The sequence below is a fragment of the Tachypleus tridentatus genome, chromosome 2, assembly GCF_004210375.1.
Source record: "Tachypleus tridentatus isolate NWPU-2018 chromosome 2, ASM421037v1, whole genome shotgun sequence".
Lineage (NCBI taxonomy): Eukaryota > Metazoa > Arthropoda > Merostomata > Xiphosura > Limulidae > Tachypleus > Tachypleus tridentatus.
In genome coordinates, this window is record NC_134826.1 from 109466707 (window position 1) to 109477445 (window position 10739).

Consider the following 10739-nt stretch of genomic DNA (forward strand, 5'->3'; position numbering starts at 1 on the left):
GATTAATCCCACAATTCGTTTGTAAAAGAGTAGCCCAAGAGTCGGCGGTGGGTGGTGATGACTAGCTGCCTTCCCTCTAGTCTTACACTGCTAAATTAGGGACGGCTAGCACAGATAGCCCTCGAGTAGCTTTGTGCGAAATTCAAAAACAAGCAAACAAACAAACAAACAAAAGCGCTGTAAATCCGCATACATAACGTTGTGCCACTAGGGGCACAATACAATCTGCATTATTAAAGCCTGAAAATGTAGGCTGTAAGTGTGTTAGGAGAAGTAACACCGACACAGTGAAAACTTGGTAACTTTGTTAAAAACTAATGCGCAACTTTTAAATTAAAAGAAGTTCCTAAGGAAACGCAATCGAAATAGTGGTGAAATTTAATAGTCAAATATAATCAAAGGTAATTTGTATAAACCTGTTGAATCTCGACCACAGTTTCTACTGAAATTAGGTGACAGCACGAAGAAGAATGAGGTTGGGTAAGCGGTGAGATGTGGTTCCATTTGTCAAGTAGGGACAAAAAATTATGATCTGTCCATAGATAACTGGTTAAGCTGAGACTCAGAGAAACGTGAGGATCAAGAAGTTCTTAATTTTTTTGGATACATGTTCTGTGGCTGTAGCTATGAATTATGATCCACTTTAACCTATGTACATAGTTGAGCGTTGACTGATTGAGCTTGCTTGATCCTGCATTTGAATCTGGACATACTTTTTTTTCATTTTATAACTAATCAAGTTCTAAGTGCTTCTGGCCATCTTGTTTCTGGATTAGACAGTGGTTTTTTCCATCTTTCGTTACTGTGTATTCGCAAATAATTTTTCGTTTCTTGATGTACCGCCAGAACAATGCAAGAATATGATAAGGAAGCACCAGCTTCGTTAAAGATATTGGACAAAACAGTCCAGCTAATGGGCAGCCTCTCTGTTATTTGATTAATGAAAAAAATGCTGGACGCTAAGGTTCGAGACTTATTAAATCCTAGACAATTGTGGCAACTGCTTGATTAGAAGTTTCATCCTTGAGCGAAGTTAGGGTACTAACTCCCCAGTATGAATTTTAGTAAAAATGTGTTTTGTAATGCTACATACTTATTTTATTTTTCTAATCTAACTTTTCAGTCTTTAGCTATCTGCTCGCTAATAATTGAATTTTTCTATTTGGCCAATTTATGCATATTTTGAGGTGATTTGTAATGTATTGGAAATATTTTCTAGCATTTTGTGTGCTTGTAAAACGTATTTCTTTAAGAATCTGTTGTTGTTACAGTGTTTTTAATCCATTTACATAGTTTTTATCTTTTAATGTTATTTCTTGTATTTAAAGGAGCTTAAAAGAGTACCGTTTCCCATAATTTTTCTTAAAGTGGTTTTTGTATATTTACATATATACTTGCACATTGATGCTATGCTAAAAGCCTCCCGCTAGCACAGTGGTAAGTCTACGTATTTACAACGCTAAAGTCACAGGTTCGATTTCTCTTGGTGAGCTCAGCAGATAGCCCGATGTAGCTTTGCTGTAAAAACACATATACACGCTATGTTAAAGATAATTGTATATATATATATATATTATATTAAAAAAAAAAACCTTTTATTTGCTTGTAGGGGATATAACGCCATTCTCCTTCGACTCTTGTTTACAGCATGCGTAAGAGTTAATAGCATAGCACTGCGTTCCTTTCCTTCTTTTGGGATTTGATTAAGACGGACGACTGTCCTTATCAGCCATTTCACATTGTCTGCTAGTTCAAAATTCAACACAAAGCAATGGCGGCTGCATGCATACATGTCCATTAATGAAAAAGAGTAATGTTCCATCAATCTATTGTTATTTATATATATATAGGCCTATATATCTGCGAGCGGATTTTTCAAAACTGTGATCACTTCTCTGACGATTATATAACACGCAATTACAAAAATGCCTGTGAATTTTTAGCGCAAGTTAAGAAAAGAAAGTCTCACGGCTGCTATGAGCAAGAGAATTGAAAATTGTTTCAAGATATTCAAAAAGGCAACGCTTCCAGCTGATGCGAGCACTTCTTGTGCGTCTAAGCCTAACGTCAGTACCACTATGTATACTGATGAAATTGTACAGAAGCAGGACATTAAATTTGGTTTTGGTGATGAAAGAGCTCAACGTTTACAGCAGGACAACAAGTCTTTGCAGCAAAACATGTGGATCAGGTCTCAGGCTCATAATCAAAATAAGTGCTACAAGTATCCCTACCTGGCGATCATCATAATTATTAATGAAAGTAAACCTCGGCGTAAAGGTTTCATTTTTTTTTTTATCAAATACTACTCACCCTTACACTACCTGTAAATATTAATAGGGTTAAAAGGCTAAAAGATTGCCTTTATGTCTCAAGTCCAGGCATACGTGGAAAAATAACCTTATTCTACTATGTGATCATCAGCCGATCAAGTTCTATGTCTGTTCACTTCCATACCTGTCTTATTTAGTTTTGTTGTTTTTTTTACAAATTTAGTAGCCAATTTTGAATAGCTTTTTAAGTTAGCGATTAATCTTTTTCCTTATACTTATGTGATTTAAGTCCATGAGCAACCATCAGATTTTCACGGAGGCTTGATACTATACTTCGTAGCTTTATTTTCATTTAATCAGATACATAGTGACTCTAAAACTTTTGATGCTATGTTTCCTATTTCCTATGTTCCTACTGGTACAGTTAAACATCGCATATTAATACCATTACCTAATGCTGGACTGTGTGACTCTTAACTAGATTATAGGGCATGCTAGTTAATAAAATTTGCGAAACATACATTTATAAACATTATTTTCACACCAGTTAGAGAATTTACTATATCAAAATATACATTTTAAAAGTTAAAAAAATTAAACATTCAAACTTGGATTTAAATCGCTTTTCCCAAACATTATTTACGATGTTGGATATATATTATATATACTCTTCAAAAAAAGAAACGCAAAAGGGATATTTTTGTTATTTTATAGAGAAATATATGTAATAACGTTACAAGCTCAGAGTATGTGATGTTACACGTGTTAAGGCACTGATTGTCAGACCAAAATGACAATAAAAGTTGTGCCCTTTGAAAACGGAGGAAAACATCGGATTTTTCGCCAAAACGCATGCGTGTCCAATAAATTTATTTGATAGATCTGCATGTTCTGCAAGTGCAACATGTGCAAAATCCCTATAAAAGTGACGGGTTCTCGGTTTCCATAGCTCAGTGTTAAGCCACCGACACGCAATACAGTTACGTCAAGACTGACTGAAGCACAACGCAACAACGCCATTGGTCGCTTGAAAGCAGGCGAATCTCGATCAGATGTTGTCAGAGCTGTGAATGTCCACCCAAGCACCATCACAAGGCTATGGAATCGTCACCAACAACATGGATCAACTCGTGACCGTCCACGATCTGGCAGACCTCGCTTGACCACGTCCGCACAAGATCGCAATATCTTGGGGATAGGACCACCACTGCGACGTCTACTGCCTCAACCATAACAGGGCTGCGTAGGATTTCCGATCAGACCGTACGCAACCGTCTACGAGATTCTTAGGCCCCATGTGCAACCCATCATGGTGAACGTCAACGACGTTTTTCAACATGACAACGCCCGTCCTCACACAGCCAGAGTCACCGCTCTCTTCTTGAGACACCACAACATCAACGTTCTTCCCTGGCCCTCCAGATCACCAGATTTAAACTCCATCGAACATCTTTGGGACGAGTTGGACCGACGTTTGCGACGGCGACAACCTAAACCGCAGACTCTACCTCAGCTTGCAGCAGCTTTGCAGGCTGAGTGGACAGCCATTCCACAGGATGTAATTCGTCATCTCATAGCTTCCATGGGCAGGAGATGCCAAGCAATTATTGATGCTCACCGGGGGCATACTCGTTGTTGACGTTGAGTGACGTTAAACTTCACCTAGTGAGCGTGGACTTTGCCTTTGCAGACTTTGGATGTTCAGCAGTGAATGTGCAAAGTTTCACACATGTCATACAAAACTACCCGGAATAAACTTGTTAACAATGTGTCTCATATTTTGCCTTTTGCGTTTCTTTTTTTGAAGAGTATATATTATTCAAAAAGGTAAAGTAACACTTTCACTGACAAGCACATTTATATAATGGTTCATTTAATTTATGGATAAACCCGAGTACAAGCACTCCGCTGCGCTACAATCTAGTTAGCGCTTTCTTTATTTCATATAAAAACCCGAGTGATTATTTTGTACATTTTGCAAATGCTGTTCAATAAGAAAATATTGAATGCTATTTCGGGAATGAGAGACGAACAATACTGACAAACTATTCCTCCAAATCAGTAATTAAACTGGGGGTGGAGGGAAGATGATGATGCCATAGAAATTTTAAGTTCGAATGGTTGAAACCTTTACCACGGATGGTGTAGATCCCTACGTGGATGGTACATTCTGCATTTTCTGTACTCTCTTTGTCAAAACAGAAGAACAGAAAGGTATGGAGCTTTTTTTGTTAACAAGTTTCTCACTCAGTGGCTAAAGAAAAGGAAAAAAAGAGATGCAGATCTGACCAAAATGATGCCCTGCATGGCCAAGTGGTTGAAGCGCTCAACTTGTAATCTGAGGGTCGAGGATTCGAATCCACGTCACACCAAACTTGCTTTCCCTCTTAGTCGTGAGGGCGTTACAATATTACCGTTAATCCCACTATTTATTGGTAAAAGAGTAGTCCAAGAGTTGACGTTGGGTAGTGATGACTAGCTGCCTTCTTTCTAGTTTTATCCTATTTATTTAGGGACGGCTAACGCTTATAGTCTCGGTGTAGCTTTGCGCGAAATTCAAAACCAAATTGATCAAAATGCCATCAAGAAGCATCATAGACTGACAGAGGGAGCTGGCATGGCATTTGTTGTTTTTGATAGAAATTCCAGAGCAAATATTATTGTGATACTAAAGAAAAAGAAGTCAGGCAATATAAAGACAAATTGTCTTATTTTAAAGTGCATTGTATAGGCGGTGCCGTATTGTGGTCGATAATGTATAGGATTTAGGAGCAATAATGAGCAAAGGACAATCTTGGTATTTTTTTACTACTGATGTAGTTTATTACTTAACATTATCCTATTCTTTGCTTTCATCTTGTGTAGCCCCAACTGAAGAATTCAATATACGTATCAACATCAACGTAAAATGATATTATAATATATACACACACAATATAAAAGTTATTTGTAACTGAAATCAGGGAAGCAATTTTTCTCCATATTCGAAGATGAAATGCCCCTATGCATGCTTTTTGTTGATGAGAAGGACAACATTCGAGAGGAGTTTCTTCAGTTTTGTGTGCTCATAAGACTCACTGGGGAGTTTATCAGACGCGAGATTTTACTCACTACTGAAAGCTTAGACTGGACGTTAAAAACTGTCGTAGTCAAGGCTATGTTGGTGCGTGAAATTTGTCAAGTGCAACTACTAGAATTCAAGCTTAGGTAAGAAAAGAGTATGAATTAGCAGCTTATGTTCACTGCTTCAGCCATAATATTAATCTTATCATTGCATCGTCATACAGCATTCCAAACTTAACTAAATTTTTCATTTCTTTGAGTGGCCGAAATATTACTGGTTCAAAGAGGAAGACACTTATTGATACAATACAGTGCAAATATATTACGACAAAGCAAAAATTAGATTGAAGGCTATTTTCAAAAAACAATGAAATATAAATCACAGGTGAAACATCAAACAGCAAACAGTTAATATTTTGTGTGTTCCCCTTGTGCTTTAATAACTGCAAATAGTCTTTCAGGCATTGTTGCAACATATTCAAATAAAATGTCTTATTTAGTTTTCTCGATATTGTAGATCTGGCCACTTTTATGTCATTTGGTACATGGTCGTTTATTTCATGCTTGAGATTATTGGCAGTTTTCCTTCTGTCTCGAAGGCTGCATAAACGAAGATAATTATGGTTAAGTTTAAATATTCTGTCTTTTCGTTTCCTATTTTCAAATTTACCTGTCTTGATCTTTCAATCTAGGGTGTACTTGATAGTGTCTAGGGAGCATTTCATTTCTGCAAACATTTATTGGAGTAGGTACTAGGATACTGGCAGGAAATTCACACCCCTAAATTTGACCAGCATGCTCATTCAAGCGGAATACTTATTACACGTCATTGGTACAAGTATGTGGGTAGTCTAAAGATTGATAAGTATTTTCACCCTGACTCATTCAATTACCAAATGAATTAGTGAAATATTACCGTTGTGTTGAAATTTACATTGTTTAATAGCATGGAAAAATTAGCTCCATAAAATTGTAAGAGTAACTAAATATTCACTCGTCCTAATACTTTTGCAAAGTACTACATGTGTAGAACCCATTTGGCAGCTAGGCATTACAATTACAGTAATTTATATGTCTTACTTATTCGTGACGAAGGTCCTTGAAGTTATTACTTACGGTCGATATAACAATGACTGTGAAAACACTTCACACAAATGAAATGGAATCCCATAGCAAAGGTAGAAACACATGGACTTCCTTCATATGTGGCATCATTTATATTTCTAGTCACCATCTTTACTGTGTATAAGCTGGAAGGAATCATATGGAAAAAGTCACCGTTGGACTGCTGAAAGTTTCCTTTGACGTCATGTATGCCTATGGTCTGGCTGGTACGTTTCATGTTTGAAATCAGTGATATTTTACAGTAATTGATATACATGTATATTGATTCAATAAATATATCTATATAATTAATGCGTCATATGTATGTGTACAACATAAGTCGTATTTATATGTATTTATGTTTATACAGTGTTAACGAGTAAATATGAAGATATGTTTTAAGTGTTATATTTATATAAATTTAATACGATTATTTATGGTAATAAATAATGCTTTAATGACGACATAAATAAAGTCTGGGTAAAACATTGATAATTATATTAATATGTTGCTTAATTCGTTGAAAGATCATTTTTCATGAAGTGTGTGTGTGTTTTTGTTTTCTTATAGCAAAGCCACATTGGGCTATCTACTGAGCCCACCGACGGGAATCGAACCGCTGATTGTAGCGTTGTAAATCCATAGACTTACCGCTGTACCAACGGGGACTTCATGAAGTGAAAGATATACATGAGGTGTTCGACCTGTATGGTCACGCAGTTCTTATATCCGCTCTTGCAAAAATTCACATCTACTCTGACAAAAAGGTGGATTTAAATACAATGTGGACTATTTTTGCGAGAATGCATCCTCACCTAATTGAATTTTAAATTGTGTTGATAGAGAAAATGTAAAAAATTTAAGTGTTCTATATTATGGCAGTGTATAATGTAAGCCTGTGTCACAGTGTGTGGATTTATTGGCTATCATTATAAAATATAAGTGGTCCCATATTGGAGCCTTGTGGCTTAGTTATAATTTGATTTTTTCAAGGTTTGATCTCCATATGTATTTTTAAAATTTTAGTTTTTTGTTATCAGCAAGATGATCTTCCATGCATGTATTTTCTTAGAATTATATTCAAATTCCTTTGTAGTTCATGTAAAATATGTTATTATTTATGCTACATTTTGATACTTTGGAGAGACTGAGGATTAAGTTCATTTGATTTTCACCTTTGTCAAGATGTTTATTAACTTGAAATTATATTAACTTGTATGGAAACCTTCTGCAACAAAGATCTTTTTGGTATATCTTCTGGCTACGTTTTAGGATAAAGAAAGAAGGTCAAAGTGGCTTGTCAAATGGTAATAACAATGAATTCAGAGAGAGCTGGGGTTATGAAGATGAGGACTACAATTCCAGTAGTGAAAATTTTGTTTTTTTCAGGATTTGTAGTTATTAGTAAGAATACAAAAGTTGGAAAAATGTCTTCTTAGCAACTTACGATAAAAATGTAGGTTTATATGTTCAACGATTTAGTGGTGTAAAATAAGGTTCTGCGGTGCTTGTAAGTACTGCTAACAAACTACTCTAGACTGAAATGACCTACTTTTAACAAAAATTTAAAATCATGCAAAATAAATTTTAGCTACACATATATATAAATCATTTTGATAATATGTTTTAAAATCACACTAAGATACGCTATTTATCAAGTTTAAAGTAATGAATTCACTTCTAGTTATATTAATATAACAAAAAGAAGGATTGAGTACTGTGTGGATTATGCATGATATTAAGAAACTAGTTTTAATATTCAATCATTTTCAGTAAAATTGAATATTTAGGAAACATTTATTTACAAAGTAATGAAACTGTATAGAATGAAAATAGAAAGATAAACCCTTTAAAAATATTTTACAAATATCTAATGTTCCTTTAAAGTACTGAATGCTTTGTTCACTATATAATCGGTATCTTCATAGAGCTATCTCCTATATTGTGTATGTAATGAAGGAGTAAACAAAATCAAAACACATAATATTAAATTGTATTATACACATTCATCGAATACTAAATTTCAGTCATGAGAAAAAACAAGTAATAAAAACATTCTGTAAATGTAAAATTATATAGGGATAGCAATGCCAAAATAATACAAACAAGAATATGAGGATGATATAGTTATATCTAGATCATCCTTACATGACTTTCAATGTTAAAATTTAATGTTACACTGTAAATTTCATACTTGACTTTAATATGATTAAAGGCAGAGTGTAGCATAAGTAAGAGCTTTGGACATACGTACAAGGAACACCTAGTTGAGTCAAACACGTATCTTGATTATTACAAACTATTACAGACCTTTGCTTCGAGGTCGATCGAATTGACCGACCTCATAACTATCTTGCACTCATGCATTTTACAGTTAAACATTAAATTATAATGTTGAAAGTCATATAGGGATGTTACAGCTATTTCTATAGATTTGTTTACATTCTTTTTTACACTGCCATCTCTCCATCATTTTACATTTACAAAATGATTTTAATTATTGTATTTTACTTCATCACAAAGAAATTAAATAAAATTTCCTGTTTCAGTATTCAGAATTCACAAACATCCAATGAATAGTCAACGAATCATCATTCTGTTATAACACTGCATAGGGAGCTAGACTTAAATTAGCATAAATATACAAGTTTTATGGTAGAAAAAATATTGTGTTATTTATATGTAGAGCAATTATTAATTGTTACATTATATCATTAATTTAAAGAACACTGTACAACAATAGTATATAAGTTATTTCAATCATCGGCTATTATATACATACATGTATACACAAATTAAATATCATTTTAGCATGCTCCATTTTTCTGTGATACTTTTCTATAATTTACTTACATGGAATTTTGATATTGACAGCAGTGCTGTAATGAGTATGTGTTAAAAATAGAGTACTCAGGTAATTATTCAACTGGAGGAGAGCAGATACTGAGCATTATATCATTAAGTAGTGGGATATCTAGTTATATGGATGTATTTTCTAAGATATGATAACTTATGCTCAATAACAGCAGTCAAGAACTAGAATAATACTAAAACATGAAATATATTTCAGAAATTACAGTTAAAACTAATGATTTCCATGTTTAAAATGCAGCGTTACAGAAAAATAAAGGTAAAAATTAATATGCTTGAAACATGAACATATGTACAAATTAAAGTAAATAGTGATATGGTCGATGTGTAAAATTGTAGAAAATAAAATTTTTCTTCACTTATTTCTTTGTTATTAAGCAAGAGCTACATAATAGACTATTTATACTCTGCCAATTGTGGGTATCGATACCCAAAAGTTTTGCATTTGAATCATGAGACTTACCGCTGAGCTATGGCGGATGTTTAATATTTATATGGCTTTATACATGGCATTGCCAAATTAACGATGAAAAAATGTTGTCTTATTGTATGTGGTTATTTTTAAAAACTTCATTATTTACCCAAGATTATTTTTTCATGTAATTGTCAACTGCACTGCTTTTATTGTTGAAGTGTCTTCCCATGTTTATGAAGTTCTTTTGGTTAATGGAATGGCCAAATAACACGAGTGACAAATGTATGTGGGAAAAATTGATGCTATTGAATTGTAGTTGATTCATACAATGCTAGAATCCGGGCTTCGATACCCATGATGGGCAGAGCACAAATAGCCCATAGTGTAGCATTGTGCTTAATTCCAAACAAACGAATCTTTAATTTCAGATTTTTTTCTTTAAATTCATATTATAGATTTCTCTCCACACACAAAGAAGTATCTCAGAAGGGTGATCGTATTTTGTGTTTTTTGCGAGTATTATCATTACTGAATTGAAAACGCCTTTTTTGTTGTTCAGTAAGTAAACTGTTTTTGTTTCTTCTCTTGTTAAACTTGAATCTAGTCCTTTTTCTCAACTCATTGAGGAGAAAATACAGTTTCAAAACTTCAAGTATGTAATGCACACACACATTTATATGTATGTAGTCTGATGACTCAAATTACAGTGGACACTACATTTACAATAGTATAGAAATGAAATGCAAAGTGCAGCTGCTTGGTTAGACATGTAAATTTTACAATGATAAAATAGAAGTACAGCTAAAGGCAGTTCAATCTATTGGAGTCCGTGGTCATGCTCCCCAGAGAACTTACGTAACAATGTAATTCAAATGTTATGTAAATCAAATATGTAAAAATGGAGGCTTTAACGCCTCTGTCTTAGAATACATCATGCTTTCCTTTCCAGTTCAGTTTGATTTGAGAATATCGCAATATTTAGGAAAAAAAGTAGTGGTTTTAGAACTGAATAA